At 30.2% G+C, this 17069-nt stretch overlaps 1 protein-coding gene across 2 annotated transcripts in view; it reads left to right on the forward strand.

Annotated features, from left to right (window-relative positions):
• The window catches only part of Gprk1 (G protein-coupled receptor kinase 1), a 384903-nt gene that overhangs the window by 46495 nt on the left and 321339 nt on the right, over positions 1 to 17069 (forward strand). The window lies entirely within an intron of this gene.

Here is a 17069-nt window from a genome sequence, read left to right on the forward strand (position 1 = left end):
GCTCCTTTTAACGAAAAACCTTTTTAAATTTCATTTTATTGGTTATTAAACGGCAAAACTGTTTGATTAATTAGTAAATAAACTAGAATATTAAATCACCTAATTTATCGCGATTAAATCCGATTATCCTTAATTTATTACGGTTCTATTTTTTACAAGAAAAAATAATAAATACGTTAATGAATATTAACTTTTCTGGTGTTGCCGAGAAAGTTATGCAATTCTTTGCTGGCTTTTTGTAGTCGTATTTCTATTTTTATCGTTACAAACTAATTGTTAATAATTCTGTATCTGGAACGCAAAAAAAAATCCGCCTTGTAAGTATAATACAGCTGTGTATTAAAATCTTAACTGAAATAACAATAATTTGACAGAATTGATTCGCATAAATTTCGTTATTTCAGTTTTAGAAATAACGAAGCCGATGTTAAATTGAAATATTTCGTAAAAAATTAATGGCAGACGTAATTTCTTGTAACACAAACAAACTGTAATTATATAATTAAAGCAAATATCTCCTAAAATAAAGCAATTTTCAACAGCAATTAACTGAAGTATGAAATTATATAAACATTGCCAACCACTGAATATAACTATTTTTGTAAACCTTTCGTTATTTAAAGAAGTACACCGCGTATAAAATGACATAACAGAGATCTGTTGTACTGAATGGATGCATATTTTACGACGTTCATAAATTTATACTACATATACGCCTACGACTCTGATATTGACATGTTAATTAACTAAATTATTAAAATAAATGGCATTTTTTTCAATAACTTTTTTAATTTATGATTTATTATTTGAAGAATATATTTTATAATCCGGCTGCGATTTTTTAATCGATTTATTTGAAGAGAGAATGATGGATCAATTTCGAAAAAAATTGGTCCTGTCTTTTTTATAGTTTTTAAGTCAGAGCTCACATATTGTGCATTAATATTTTTTAAATAATAGCTCAAAATGACAAGACGGTTTCTGTTTTCCTTCTCCCGTTTTTACTTCGGTATTTTTCATAAATATTAAGTCTATATTTATTAAGTTTGTTTACGGATGTGATTAATCTATAATCGGCTCTGCTTTACAATTACTATTAATTACCTTAAAAAAGTTACGCATTTCAATACGTAACATATAAGAATATAGATAACTTGAGATTTCGATAAAAATCTCAGTTGTGCGCACCTGAAAAAATAAAAAATAAATTATAAACGTTTTCTTTAATATTAATAACTTTTCCGGTGAGTGAACTTCAGTTTTTAATAGATGTTTACAGTTCTTACGCGAAAAATTACCTTTACAAATAGAATCGGCGTTTCTCTTATATTTATTATATATTTTAATTACATGAAAAAATTAATCCTATTTTGTTAAGAAAGGAAAAGGAGCTTCTTATTTAAATAATTAAAAAATAAATTACTAAGATAAACAGATCGTTTTGGAATTTATTAATTAGTAGTTAACGATTGTCATTTTTTGTTGAAAAAGCATTTTAATATTAATATGGATTTACAACTTATTCAGTTTCCTTGATACCAGATTCATTTACGTAACTCTCTCATCAGTTCTTTCCCTTTCGTTGTTAAAATAAGTTATATAAGAATCAACGTCATTAATCTTTTATCTTTTATTCGTTATTAAACGTTATCGCATTTTGTAATCACGCTCGGAATTTTATTTAAGAAAATTTTACGATATAGTCGCTAATTTTCCCGCGCTTTTTTAACGATACGCGTTCCCTGAATTTAATTTAATTTTTTTAAAATTTCGGAATTTTATTATATAAGATAATATGTCTTGATTATTATGATCTCTATTTAATCTTTAACTGGATTAGGTTTATGTTAGTCCTAAAGTTGTAAAATTATGCATTACGGTATTTAGTAATGGATTATGGATTACTTGTTTATCTTTCTGTAATAAGATGTTTATTTAGCAATGAGTATGCTTTTAGAATTACTGCTGTGCGTGCGTGGTTGTGGTTTTTTCGGGATCACTACATTTTGTGTAATACGGTACTTAAAAAGAATGGAGATTCGGTCAGTATATTCGATAAATATAACCGTTTGATCATCGCCAATTTTTTTTTTTTTGTCTTCAGTCATTTGACTGGTTTGATGCAGCTCTCCAAGATTCCCTATCTAGTGCTACTCGTTTCATTTCAGTATACCACCCTCTACATCCTACATCCCCAACAATTTGTTTTACATACTCCAAACGTGGCCTGCCTACACAATTTTTCCCTTCTACCTGTCCTTCCAATATTAAAGCGACTATTCCAGGATGCCTTAGTATGTGGCCTATAAGTCTGTCTCTTCTTTTAACTATATTTTTCCAAATGCTACTTTCTTCATCTATTTGCCGCAATACCTCTTCATTTGTCACTTTATCCACCCATCTGATTTTTAACATTCTTCTATAGCACCACATTTCAAAAGCTTCTAATCTTTTCTTCTCAGATACTCCGATTGTCCAAGTTTCACTTCCATATAAAGCGACACTCCAAACATACACTTTCAAAAATCTTTTCCTGACATTTAAATTAATTTTTGATGTAAACAAATTATATTTCTTACTGAAGGCTCGTTTAGCTTGTGCTATTCGGCATTTTATATCGCTCCTGCTTCGTCCATCTTTAGTAATTTTACTTCCCAAATAACAAAATTCTTCTACCTCCATAATCTTTTCTCCTCCTATTTTCACATTCAGTGGTCCATCTTTGTTATTTCTACTACATTTCATTACTTTTGTTTTGTTCTTGTTTATTTTCATGCGATAGTTTTTGCGTAGGACTTCATCTATGCCGTTCATTGTTTCTTCTAAATCCTTTTTACTCTCGGCTAGAATTACTATATCATCAGCAAATCGTAGCATCTTTATCTTTTCACCTTGTAGTGTTACTCCGTATCTAAATTGTTCTTTAACATCATTAACTGCTAGTTCCATGTAAAGATTAAAAAGTAACGGCGATAGGGAACATCCTTGTCGGACTCCCTTTCTTATTAGTGCTTCTTTCTTATGTTCTTCAATTGTTATTGTTGCTGTTTGGTTCCTGTACATGTTAGCAATTGTTCTTCTATCTCTGTATTTGAACCCTAGTTTTTTTAAAATGCTGAACATTTTATTCCAGTCTACGTTATCGAAAGCCTTTTCTAGGTCTATAAACGCCAAGTATGTTGGTTTGTTTTTCTTTAATCTTCCTTCTACTATTAATCTGAGGCCTAAAATTGCTTCCCTTGTCCCTATACTTTTCCTGAAACCAAATTCGTCTTCTCCTAACACTTCTTCCACTCTCCTCTCAATTTTTCTGTATAAAATTCTAGTTAAGATTTTTGATGCATGACTAGTTAAACTAATTGTTCTGTATTCTTCACATTTATCTGCCCCTGCTTTCTTTGGTATCATAACTATAACACTTTTTTTGAAGTCTGATGGAAATTCCCCATTTTCATAAATATTACACACCAGTTTGTATAATCTATCAATCGCTTCCTCACCTGCACTGCGCAGTAATTCTACAGGTATTCCGTCTATTCCAGGAGCCTTTCTGCCATTTAAATCTTTTAATGCTCTCTTAAATTCAGATCTCAGTATTGTTTCTCCCATTTCATCCTCCTCAACTTCCTCTTCTTCCTCTATAACACCATTTTCTAATTCATTTCCTCCGTATGACTCTTCAATATATTCCACCCATCTATCGACTTTACCTTTCGTATTATATATTGGTGTACCATCGCCAATTTAAATATTGTTTTAATCAGAATTTCTGTTACAAATGAAGATTGTTTAACTTGCAGTGTAATTGTTTCAGAGGCTGACGACTCATTTAAATACGATATGGTAATTAACTAGTTACATAGTAAAAGCGTTATTTTCCTGGTTACGCCTACTAATAATCAATTCTTGATAATTCACATGTGTTTGAATTTAGTTAATATGCTTTTCAGTTTTAGAACCCATATTAGATTATACTTTATATAGTACAGCCGTATAATATCATACGTGGCTAATATAGCACCACCGACACACTAATCTAACTTAACGGAATTTAAAGATAACGCTGATCTGATCTCTGATAATGTAAGTAAAATTGATAAACAGTCGGTTAAGATAATTAACTGATTAATTAATCGCTTAATTAGGAACATTTAGGAATTCTGATAATATTATTATTTTTAAGTAATAAGTGTATCGTTACGGAATTACACCAAAAATATCCTTTTTTGGGTGTATAATTTATGTAAAATTCGGTAAGTTTTAAAAGTAAATAAAGAAAATGCGTATTATAGGAAAAAACTTTCTGTACAGTTTCATTAATAGTGTTTTTTCTTCCTGTTGCGTTTTTGTTAAACCATTCGCGAAAGAATAGCATATGTACTACATTTTAAGACATTACAAACTTTATTGCTTAAATAATTTTTACTCTACAGAGTAAATCAAAAGCAAATTGTAGAGAATTTTATTAAGCTTTACAATATATTTCATTATGCGATAATGAAATTAATAAAATTAATACAGTAGTTTTTTAAATATTTTCAAAGTAGCTTTATTTTTCTACGTCTTCACCCTTTTATACACACGCACGACCGTGTACACACACACCCACACACTGCGCGCGTGGTATATATTTAACCTTTAAAATTATAAAAATCTTTGGCTAATATCAATAATTTCTAAAATATTTGCAAAAAAACATCTATCCCCTCTCCTTTATAAACACACACACACATATACGGTACTTAATTTAACTAACTAGTACAATAACTATTTCGTAATGAATTGATCAGGTAATTTTGAGAAATGTGTAGGACGTACTGCGATGACCTTTATTTTCTCCTACCTTATCAAGAAGTTATAGGCTTAGTATTGCGGCATTTAAAAATTAGTACTACAGTTATTATTTTCTGCTGTAAAACTTACACAGAACCTTTTTTCATAATTAATTATTCTTTAAATAAAAAAAAGTATGTAATTATTAGACTGCATGTTATATAACTACGTAATTATGTAACACAAAAAGATGATAGAATGTGTCTCATTCGTATTTACCTTTAAATTTGAGCAGTAAATATTCATTAAGAACACTCTTTCAAAGTATTTGTAACGAATTGATTCACGTTACTTAATAAAACAAGATAAAAAAGTAAAAGAAACATCTCTTCCGTTAATGGTAGGAGTAATTATTCGCTAAGCGTGGGATTATAAGGAAATATTGTTAAAATTGATACGTGCTTTTTATTTCATTAATATTTACATTTAATCGGAAACACTAATTACATGTATTTTAGTTGTTAAAACCGAATTTTCTTTCCTAATTATTTTTTATTTAGAAGTAAGATAGTTTCCTACGAATGACCAATGATATTAACCGTGTTGAGTTACCAAAAAACAATAACAATTGTTTTTTTTCTTTCTGTTAATTCAACTAGTGCATATTTTTCTGTGTAGTAATGATGCAATTGTACTAGAGGGATTAAAGGTCGGCGGCGGGTCAGTTGGTTAATCCGAAGTGTCGGTTTACAGGACAGGATTATATAAAATCTCTTCCTTGCTTGTAAGATGGAAACCTCTTCTGTTAGTTTTATAAATTTTGGTGCTGTACAATTCCGTTTTTGTTATATTTATACATGCTTTTTATTTTGTTTTTGCTACTTGCTATAATTTTTTTCCTGTTTTTGGTTACTATCGAGCTTGCTTACTTTTTTCATCCTTAATGTTTTTCCCTTTTCTTCAAGTGTAAGTTTTAAAAAGTAAATTGATTTTCTTTCTTTATTGTTCGGGTGATTTTTAAATGTTATATTATTTACTTTTTATTAAAAAAAGAAAAGATAGATTAATTAGAAATTTTTATTTTTTAATAAAAACTAACTAAAAAAAGTAATTTACTACTTGTAAACTATCATTTTAATGATAGTTCAACTTGGTAACTATCATTAAAATGAAATTAAATTTACTTATTTAAATTTTTTATAATAAAAATTGAAAGGTGAAACTCATTTTTTACTTGGAAATATTACATTTATTCATTTATCCTTTATGACGTATATAATACAGCTATTGGTTTTCTTTATTATGTATCGCGTGCAGCTAAAAAAAAAATAATAATTTCTGTTTCAGTAATATTGTACTGTTGACCGATGTAAGTATTTGTAGAGCGGTTGAAAAAAAAATTATATTAGTTCGTAGTACGAGTATAAAAACCTAATTCTATTTCATTCGTTGTGTGACGTCATTGACTCAGTGTGGGGTTTATTTGATTGCTACATTAATAATTCATGCATGACTACTGCTGCCTATACTATTACAGTTGCAACTATTACTTTTATTGGTGGAACTGCCGTTATTTATACTAGTTTAATGCTGCTATTAAGCATTAGATATTCTGATGTAATGAATATAGGTGTCTAATTTTTTCTATTACAATTTCAGAATCTTACATAATGAATTAACATACCTCTGTTGTCTACATCATTAGTTTCCAATGTACGCAGTTATTTAAACGTATATTTTTACTTAATTGATAATTTAAGAATGTAATACTATCGTACTGTACTACGCTTTAGTGAACACGTTTTATTATTTGATTCCTCCTTTTTACCTATGAAAAAATTGTATTTTTTAAATAATATTTTATGATATTAAAACGGAATGAAAAATAATTAGTACTCGTACGTCATTTGATGAAATTTTAATATATATTCACAAGGACTATCCCATGGAAGATTCCAAACAACGAAATTTGTTACCTTCTTTTTACCTGTTTAAAGAATGTAGTTTTTTGTGAGCTCAAGATTTGTTGAGCTGATATGAAAGGCTAAAGCATCCGATACCGATCAGTTTAATCAGAACTGAAATGAATGTTGATTGTGTGGTGTCCCGCAAGTCTTATTTTAGGCCCCCTGCTTTATCTTTATCTCTATTAATGATCTTCCTTGTAGTTTTAAAGATGCGAAGTCTCTTTGTGGATGATGCTAATTTCTTTGTCTCAGCCCCTCCTCTGATGATCGTTAGGTTTTAAAAATGTTAAAACCCATAAGTTATAACCGATTAATTCTCCCGGTTAAAATTAACACGAGTAAATCTAATTTTATTGCGTTTAATGTCAGAAGTACACTACCCTACTATGACGAATGTTGTTTACATTACTCGCTTTTCTTTAATGTAAGGAATTCATTTAATTTTGTCATCGATTCAGATATCGTAAGCGCATATAATACAACTCAATTTTTGTTTAACGATTGACTACTTGTCATGGAAGGTTCACATAAACATTCTCCGTGAGAGATTTGACACTACCCGTTTTATCTTGAAAAAAGTCGTCGACTGTACTAAAATTTGAGGATTTAATAGTAGCATACTTTGTTTATGTGAAGTCCATAAACACTTTCGCCACAATCTACTACGTGTGTGATCAAACATTATCGTATTGCATAATTATCGGCTCTGTGGATTGTCGAACACGATACGCATTAATTCCCGTAAGTGTTTTAACATGTATATTTATCCTACAGAATTTACAGTCAATCCAGCTTAAAGGTATTACAAATACGTACACACTTTTACGAAGATTTATTTGCAGTCGGTTGTGTTTTGAATTTTGGTGAACCATAATGCCGGTATTCCATGCTTTGCAGTTTCTCTTTTGGGTCGTAATGATGCACTAGTGTTCACGTTTTCCGCTGTTAAAAATTCAATTACTACATGTTGATATAGCAGGCATTCCATAACGATGACAATTGACAGAAAATGAGAGCGCTCGGGTCAGCGATGTTAGTAGTGTAATATATATATATATATATATATATATATATATATATATATTTAACAACAGTCTTGGAAGGAAAATATTCAAAATTATGCAATTTAGCTGAAAAATGGAATAAAGTAAGACTATTCTTTGATTTTCTTTTACAGTTGTTATAAATCAAGCTTCAAACTCTTCGGTAAACATATAATGTGTCTAATATAGATACTACATTAATTGGTGATTTACATCTCCCCTCTAATTCTAGAACAACCATTATAATCAACAGATTGTTTTTATTACGTTGTATGCCTATGGTCAATATTTTTATTATAACATATTTTGTCTTTATTTATTTTACCTTCCATCATCCTATTAATATTATGTGCAATTGTTATATACACTTATATATTATATATACTTCTGTATATTGAAGTGTATATACAATCTATATATTGAAATACAGGATGAGCAACGTAAAACCGAACCCATAATGAAACCGCTACCCAACACTATTTATGAAAGACTCTCACACAAATAGCGCGACTAGTCGATGTATGTGTTATTACTGATGGTTGCTGCCGTTTGTCAAGTGGTTTCGTGTCAGTGCAGCATATATTTTGTTGCAGTGCAGTCGTGTTTGTGTAAATAATTTATTCAATCCAGGAGAGGATAGCTATAGTTGAGTCCTGTATTCTTTCTGGATCATTTGAAGTACCTCGTCAAGTATTTGTAGAAAAATTTCCGAATGCCTGAATCCCAGCGAAGAATAACATACACGATTTAATTAAAAAATGGCGTACGACAGGTTCGGTTTCAAATACAAAACGAAAGAGGCAACCTTCCGTTAGGACTCTATAGCCCATTATCGATATTGAAAGAAGAATTACTGCCAATCCAAAAAAATTAACTGCTCTAGTTATCCCAACAATCTGGTGTTAAATACACATCTTGTAAAATTCTTCATGAATTAAAATTGAAACCATACCGCGTTACAACTGGAGACAGACAACGAGCTGTCAACAGAGGACGGTGGCCTCCACGTTCCCCAGAGGTGTCTACTTGCGATTTTTCCTTTATGACTACTTAAAGGAGAGAGTTTATGCATCTAATTCCCACAATATTGATGAACTAAAGGTGAAAATTCAACGAGAAATAAATCTCAATTGTCAAGAACGTTTTGCGTCAGACGACTCAATATGATTAGTCGAGCACAAACGTGTATCGATGTCCAGGGTGGCTATTTTGAAGATATTTTTTAACACTAAGATAAATAAATTTAACATTTACATTAAGTTTTGTGTTTGTTTTTTTTTTTTTTAATTTCTCCGTATCATTCACAAAAATGTCATTCCCACATAACCTACCGATTCTGCAGCGGTTACGTTACGGGTTCGGTTTTATGTTGCTCACTCTGTATATAGATGTGTTATGTAATGTATAATATAATTTTCACCCTCAATATGTTCAGTTTCATCCCTGTCTTCCGTTAAATTAGATTGTTACCAAACGCTTGGAACTGTTATAACTTCTCCCATTAACGCGTAAACTATTGTACTATAGTCTGGTACTCTGGGTATATGTATTGTATTATTCTATTTGAAAACACTGGTAGGAAATTTGATAAATGGTTTCAGATTATTTATTAAAATATTATTTTAAAATTTACGTTAATAATTTAACTTTAATTTTAAATGCTTTTCATTTACATTTAGGCCGAACGATAACCTATATTTTAAATTTGTATTCCTATACTAACAGAAATTCTTAAATTACGTAGATCGTAAGGGTTATACAACAATGCTTATTTTCATTATAGCTTTAAAGAAATTTGAATTGATTGATTCTTTGAAAAATTTGATTTTAAAAAACCTCTGACAATATAAAATACCGTCCGTTGTAGATTTTTTTTTTAATTTTGTTTGAAAACAAATCATGTGTCAAAAATTACTTTGAAGAATAAATATGTTTTCAATTTTTTATTCTAAAATATGAACATCTTGATTGTTTCTCTTTTCGCGGTTTGTTTTTTTTATGGCGAAAATGAATAAAACTGTTTTGTTTTATTACTGTTTTGCTATGATAGATTAAATTGTCGATCTTTGTGGTGGAGTGGTAGCGTATCGGCCTTTCATCCCGAGGTCCCGGGTTTGAATCCTGGTCAGGCGTGACATTTTTCATACGCTATAAAATTTCCAGTTCATATTTCCACGCGCTTCGAAGCAAATAATGTGAATTAATCATCCCCAAAAAAAGATTGTATTTGTGTAGGTTTTTTGTACTCTTGTTTTACACTTAAAGATAATTTTCTAATATCAGATCTTTCCCTACTGAATAGTTAGTGTTGCGTATATTAAATGTATTTTTGTTTCTATAAAGAGGTAAATTTATTTGCTATTGTAATTTCCCCAGTCTTTATGAGTAATGCGATTTCCTAAATTAGTCAAGTACTGGAGGTGCCAGAAGTACTGTCATTGTTACTTTCTCTGAGAGTAGTGATTTTAGTTATTCAGCCAGTCCATGTGGTGTTCAGAGTAAATATGTTACTTGTAGGGTTAAATGAAGTGTGCATTTTGGTAGGTCTCTTTGCCAACTGTTTTGTAAAAGTAAATGCTCTCTCAATAAGAACCGGTATTTTAATAAAAAAACTCACCTTTATTTGCCATTAATATTTAATATTTATTGTAATATAAAGTACGGTATAGGAGGTTAAATGAATTATGTGTCACCAAATGACGGCCGTAGCTCCGTCGGCAGGTTTTCATTTTTTAAATAAAATTTTCAAGTACATATTCACATGTCTGTAAATTAATTTTTTCAATACAACATTCACCGTAACAGTAACCACCAGCTCCATTCTCGAAAAAAATAGGGCTCAATCACTCCCGCAGCTCAAATTGCGCACCGTTTCGTCACTTTGTGGGTGCATGGAATCGTGAGAACTACCCTTCGGTTTTCTTTGCCGCAAATTCGTGAGGCGGAGATCGGCAAATGATTTGTAGCCTGGCTAGGAATAAAGCCCCCGGATATGATTGTATCACGGTGGAACTCCTTGTTCGCACGTTGCCAGTGATTCTGGGTCACCTTAATAGGATATTTAATAGAATGCTTTTTGCTGGATATTTCCCAGCTTGTTGGAAACGTGGTGAGTTGGAACTCCTTTTCAAAGGTGGCGACAAGGACCCCACTGTCAGTTCTTCTTACCGGTCTCTGACCCTCTTGTCTGTTGTAGGTAAGGTTTTCGAGAAGGTCCTGTATCTCCGTATTAATCGTAGATTGACATCTAATCGTTTGCTAATGGACGATCAGTATGTTTTTCGCCCTGGCAAGGGCATAGAGGACGCTATTCTTAGGGTGCTAGATATAGCTTCGGCCAGTGAGTGCAAATATGTACTCGGCGTCTTTTTGGTGGTATGTTGTTATACAAATGCCTCGAAATTTATGATACATTCACACACGAATTGGCGCTATAAAATGTAGAACTAGGCCTGATTCCGCGAACACGGTTGTGTAGTTCAGAGGACAACGATGTAGGACATTCAAGATGTCCGGATGAGGCCTGCAGCAAAGGCAAAAGCCGAGTTTGTAAATTTATGTCAGTGGCATCCCAGCGAGGCCTGGCTTGTTACTATGAGATGTAAAAAGTTAGAGGGCAAAAGACGATTCCAGTTAAAGCCCATCATGTCTAGGAACGGGGGGGGGGAGGTGAAAGCTGGAAGCGTTAAAAGGCGGGTGTCTTCTTTTACGGGGGTTGGAGTGCCCCAAATTCGAAATTTTGTGTATTCATGAAACCGTTAAGGTGGAAATGAGCCTCGTCACTGATGATTATTTTCTTTGAATTTCATCATCCACTTCCTTCGTTAATCTGTCGGTGTATAATCTTCAGTTGTTCAACTGGTTTTATGACTTCTGCATTGCATTTTATTTTATTAAACCCTGTTTAGCATACGTTTTACAGTCTATATCCTCAATTAAATTATTCTAATCCTAGTCTTTCTTTACTTTTACTTTCTTTTCTGTACTTTGTTTGGTTCTTGAAGGAACTTTTATTTGGTTCTTCCTTCTAGAACCAAATCGACTGACTGGATGCCTTTATATTTACTCCATCCACTTTTTTCCCTTATAAAAAATTCTATTATTAGCTTCTCCCGTCTCAGTTTTTGTCAACTCACGTAATTTTCAATATTCTCCTGTTATATCACGTCTTAAAATTCTGTTATGTGTTTTGCTTTGATTTACTATTCATTCTTCGCTCCAAGGATACTCTTCATACAAATATTTTCAGGCGTCTGTTTCTAATTCTAAATATGTGTTAGTTATCAAAACATTTTTCCTGGTTTGTACAATTCTGCTGTTTGCATCTTCCTTTATTTCGTCTATTCACTATACACAATCGACTAAAAAAAAAAAAACTGCAATTTTGGTCCGTTTATTCTTTTTTCTCAATAATTAACTCCTTTTTATCTTCAGTTCATTAGTGCCAATTTATTTTATAATTTTTGTTTGCTTTCAAATTTAATTTCTCACTCGGCAATCATTTATTAATTCTTAATTATTTCCTAGTTTCAGCCAAAATAATATTAAAAAATTAGGTACAATTAAAATATTTTTTATTCCGTGAATGTTAATCTGATTTCAAAATTTTCTTTTAATTACGGTATAATTTTTTTGTCTAAAAATAGTGTGTCACTGTTATGTCTTAATATTTTAAAAATTGTTCGTATGAAGATGATATCGACGTGATTTTTTAAAGAATAATAATTACATTATATTGCTTTAATTAAAACATCCTTGTAAATGTGTTCAAATGTTGTACGCAGATTATGCTCTAAATATTATTCACCATGTGTTTTTGTTGTAGTACTGTTGCACTGATTCGTTTCAGTCTACTTGCCTTACAGAATGAGAAATCATATACTGTAAATTATTTTCACGCTTGCATACGTATATATATATATATATATTCTTATTAGAGTTTTATATTAAATTACAGATTAATTGTTCGTACTACATATATTTTTATTGTATAGATTTTGTTTTTTAAATGAATTATCAAAAATGACTCCATTTTAAGTATAAAAAATGTTGTTATTAAAAATGTTATTGTTATTAACTGGTGGTATATTTGTCAGCCCAAACCCTAGTATGATGTTAAAATTCCTTACAGCTTTTACACTAAGTCTGGGCTTTAGTAGTTGGGTGTAATAACTTTCAGTGTATAGAATAGTGATCAGTTCCTTACTCTTTCATAATCATTATGCCGGATATTGATTAATATATTAATCGTTAAAGGTTAGAAAGGATCAATGGACGTGCAGGATGAGAATGAATTGCTAGACCGATTATTGAGGTATATCATCTCTGCCTTTAATAAGGTAGGTAATAAGTTCTGCTTTTTCTTTAATATCGATTTGTGTTAGAGGCATTTCTTCTTTAGAATCCAACATAATTAATAAAATGATAAACAGTATAATATCGAAACTTAGTTACCTATTAGTGTATTTTTAAATTAACCAGTGCTTGCTAACTATTAAATCGGATTAAAATCAAAGTAAAAAAAATGCAGCTGATACGTTAAACAATACTTGCTTCTGAGATTGGTCAGAGGTTGAACAGAGTAGACTTTTGATTGGTTGAACAGCTATATCATAATGAAAATCTGTTTCATAATGACTCTAATTATGATACAGGCTCTAGCCGCGTAATTCGAACGTTCTAATGCAGCCGTAGAAATACACATTACAGTCGATTTTTGGTAATTTAATTTTGCTTGTCTTTTAATGTCCTTTTTTATAGTTTACATTTTAGGATTAGTGTATGGGATTTCCCATTATTTTTACGATTGGATATCCTTTCTGAAGCTAACGTATTGGATCGAATATGATTTGATTTAATTTTTTTTTTGTATGTATGGAAGATTCCATGCTTGATCGGGAGTCAAATTCAGAACCTCTGAATGAAGCACTCTACTACGGTGATCGACTGCCGTAGAGTAAGTAAGTTATTTCTTTTATAAATGAAGAGTAAGTACATTATATTCCTTCTAATAGTAGAACTTGGAAACGTGTTTCAAAAATATTAAATTTAGTCGTATACTTTTCTTAAGTTTTATTTTTATTAACTGAGAAATTTAAAACATCAATGGATGAGCTGAATAAAAATTAATTATAAATGATTATTAACTTTGAGTACATTACTTAATCGAATCAACCTAGTAACTTATAAGTAATCGATTTAGGCTATGAAAGAAATTAAACTAGGAAAAGCATATTAAAAAAAAATCATGTAATAATAAAATAAATACCTTTAAAAGCAGCAATATATTGTATATACTGTGTTAGAGTAACCTACAGAAATTAAAAATTCATCTTCAAAATTTGCGTGTGACCTATTAAGTTGTGTTTTTACCCTATTAAAATTAGTTTAATTTTTAATCTTTTTTTTTTTCCGTATTTGCGTGTAGCTTATGTCACTTACAGGACAATGATAAATAATTTCATACCTTATTCATGCCGATTGGAAGTATTTTTTTAAATAATATTCAAACAATATTTTACTTTTATTTATTACAAGGTCTTTTCTTTTACTTTTTGTAATTTTGAATTATTAGAAATTAAAAAAAAATCGTTTTTAACTATTTTTATTTAGTAATATTCAACTTCTTTAAATCTGCTTTTCAAATTTTTTTCTCAGTTTGTCCGTTATGGATTTACTGAAGGAACTTCATAAAAAGTGTATTATAAAAAATGAACACGTTTTTGCAGTTAGTGACTTCAGTCATGTAACTGATCCTAAAAAATATCGATAGTTTCTTTTACATATTTATGTTATTAATTTATTAAAGCAGATAACTGTGGTGTTAAATTATTGGATCTTTTTCGTAATTCCCCCGCAAAAAAAAACCACTTAATTTTTTAACCGATGGGCCAAAAATTGATATATTTTTACTATTCAATAAGAATTAGGTAGGAAATGCATGTTCCAAAATAGCAGGAATTATTGGCATTAACAATAACCAGGTCGGAGAAATAACCCGATAACATACTAACATGCTCTTTTATGTCGGTCATTTTAAACATTCTCCGTATTTATTTTACATATTAAAAATATAAACATTATTGTTTATGATTATAGATATAAATTATAAATATAATCAACCAAACTTAACCTACGCTCGCTTCGAGCGCTAACCTCGACTAACAGTAATGTTTTGATTATTTAAATAATAAATAATTGCAATAATTAACTGAATTTATTAAAAATTTATTCATCTAACCAAACTTTACCTACGTTCGCCAACCTCGACTAATTACCAGTAATGTTTTATTATTTAAATCGTAAATAATTGCAATAATTACTGAATTTATTATTTAAATATTCAAAAAATTACTGTTAAAGTAAGGTTAGTGAGCGAAGCGAGCGTATGTTAAGTTTGGTTAGATTATGTTTATAAAAGAAATAAATATAAATGGTTATAAGAATGGTAATATAAATGGTTTTATCTGGTTATTGGGTTATATCTCCAACCTGGTTATTGTTAATATCAATATTTCTTGCTATTTTCGGTTATGTCGATGTGAAAAACTTGCAAACTTGGGAAACAACAAAAAACTACCAATTTTAATTTTTTATTTTGAAACATTAATTCTTATTGAATATTAAAAATACATCGATTTTTGACCCATTATTTAAAAAATAAGTGTTTTTTTTGGGTGCGGAAATTCCGAAAAAGATCCAAATTATTAATATGGTATGCTTACTTATATATATATATATATATATATATATATATTAATGCAAAACTTTCTCCTGTAAAAGTTTAAAGAAAAGAACGTTTTTAAAAGATAGGGTCTTTTATTTTTCTGAAAATAATTTATGGATTTAGTAGAAAATTTATGGACCTATATCAGTATTAGTTTATAAATAAAATAAAAAACCCATCAGTAAGTTGGTAGATGGTTGTGTTTACTGTCTAAGATAAATTGTGATAGGTAAGTAATTTTGGTGGCGGCTCGCATCGACTTTAAAAAAAAAAGAAACGTGGATGGCATTATAATTTGTGCGTTTAGTATTCCAGTGAAATCTGGTTTAATTCATTGGTAAACTTCTCTCGTGGGATCTTTTTTTCTTTGTTTATATTGTTTTGTTTTAAAGCTTGTCTTTTATTGGTAAATTTTTGTTACTTTGTTTATTTTCGTTTAAGAATGCACTATCAGCTGTAATAATATTCATATATCCAATTTATATGATATATATTGAAATGGTTTTATCTTTTTCTTTGTAGTAACGTTATTTCGTACATCAAGTGATTGTAAAGTGGCTTTTGTGTAGGGTCTCATTTTTATGCAAAAATAAATCTGCAATAAAACAAAAGCTATGTTTAACACGAACCATTTTTTTTCGTTGAAGGTTATAACTTTAATAATGTTCGACAAAACAATATTCGTATGGCCATCCACGGCTTTCCTTGACGTAGTCAAGTCTATTAACAACGTTTTGCATGACTTTCGCACACATAATCGACTTGAATTCCATTAATATTTGCCTTCAAGTCGTAAATCGTTAGTGGTTTGTTGCTATAGACTTGTGACTACATAACACCACCGAAAATAGTCCAAGGGAGTCAAATCACACCATCTTGTCGGCCAATTATCATTACAATTTCGTGAAATTATCGAATAACCAAACCTCTGACGCAACAACTGGGTTGTTTCAACAGCTATGTGTCATGTGGTACATCCTGTTGAAACTAAATCTCATTTTAGTCCAATCAACAAACTGTTGACGCAAAGAACGGTCTCGTGGTTTTAATTCCTGGATTAGTTGAATTTTCTATGGGTGTAGAAAAAAAAATTACGCAAAATTCTCTATGTTGTTATTTTCGTAGAAAGCCCAGTTCTTGTGAACGATATGAAATCGATAAGTTTCGATTTTCACGATCACTTGTACTTAACAGCTACAATATTAATTACGATTATATTAGCAAAAATAATTTAAATAATTTGTAATTTTACATTATTAATTAATAGTGATTCAGATTCTGTGGCCAATGTCTTTCAACAGACAAATAGGACATTCTGAATGTCTCATTTTCTTCGGTTCTGAATGCTTCTTCCCTTGGTAATATCTGAAAATATTCTAATATTTTTTCTAGTCCTTTCTTTCCTTCTATTTTTCTTTTGTAATTTTTTATTGTAGAGGATGTGTACGTGAGATATTTTTCAATAAAGATTTATAATGCATTTGAAAAATATTTAATTTAGTACAGATTTATTAAATAAATTACGTTGTCTATTATCTTTACATTTTATTAGCATGTCAT

Source organism: Lycorma delicatula, chromosome 4 (genome assembly GCF_047948215.1).
Source record: "Lycorma delicatula isolate Av1 chromosome 4, ASM4794821v1, whole genome shotgun sequence".
Lineage (NCBI taxonomy): Eukaryota > Metazoa > Arthropoda > Insecta > Hemiptera > Fulgoridae > Lycorma > Lycorma delicatula.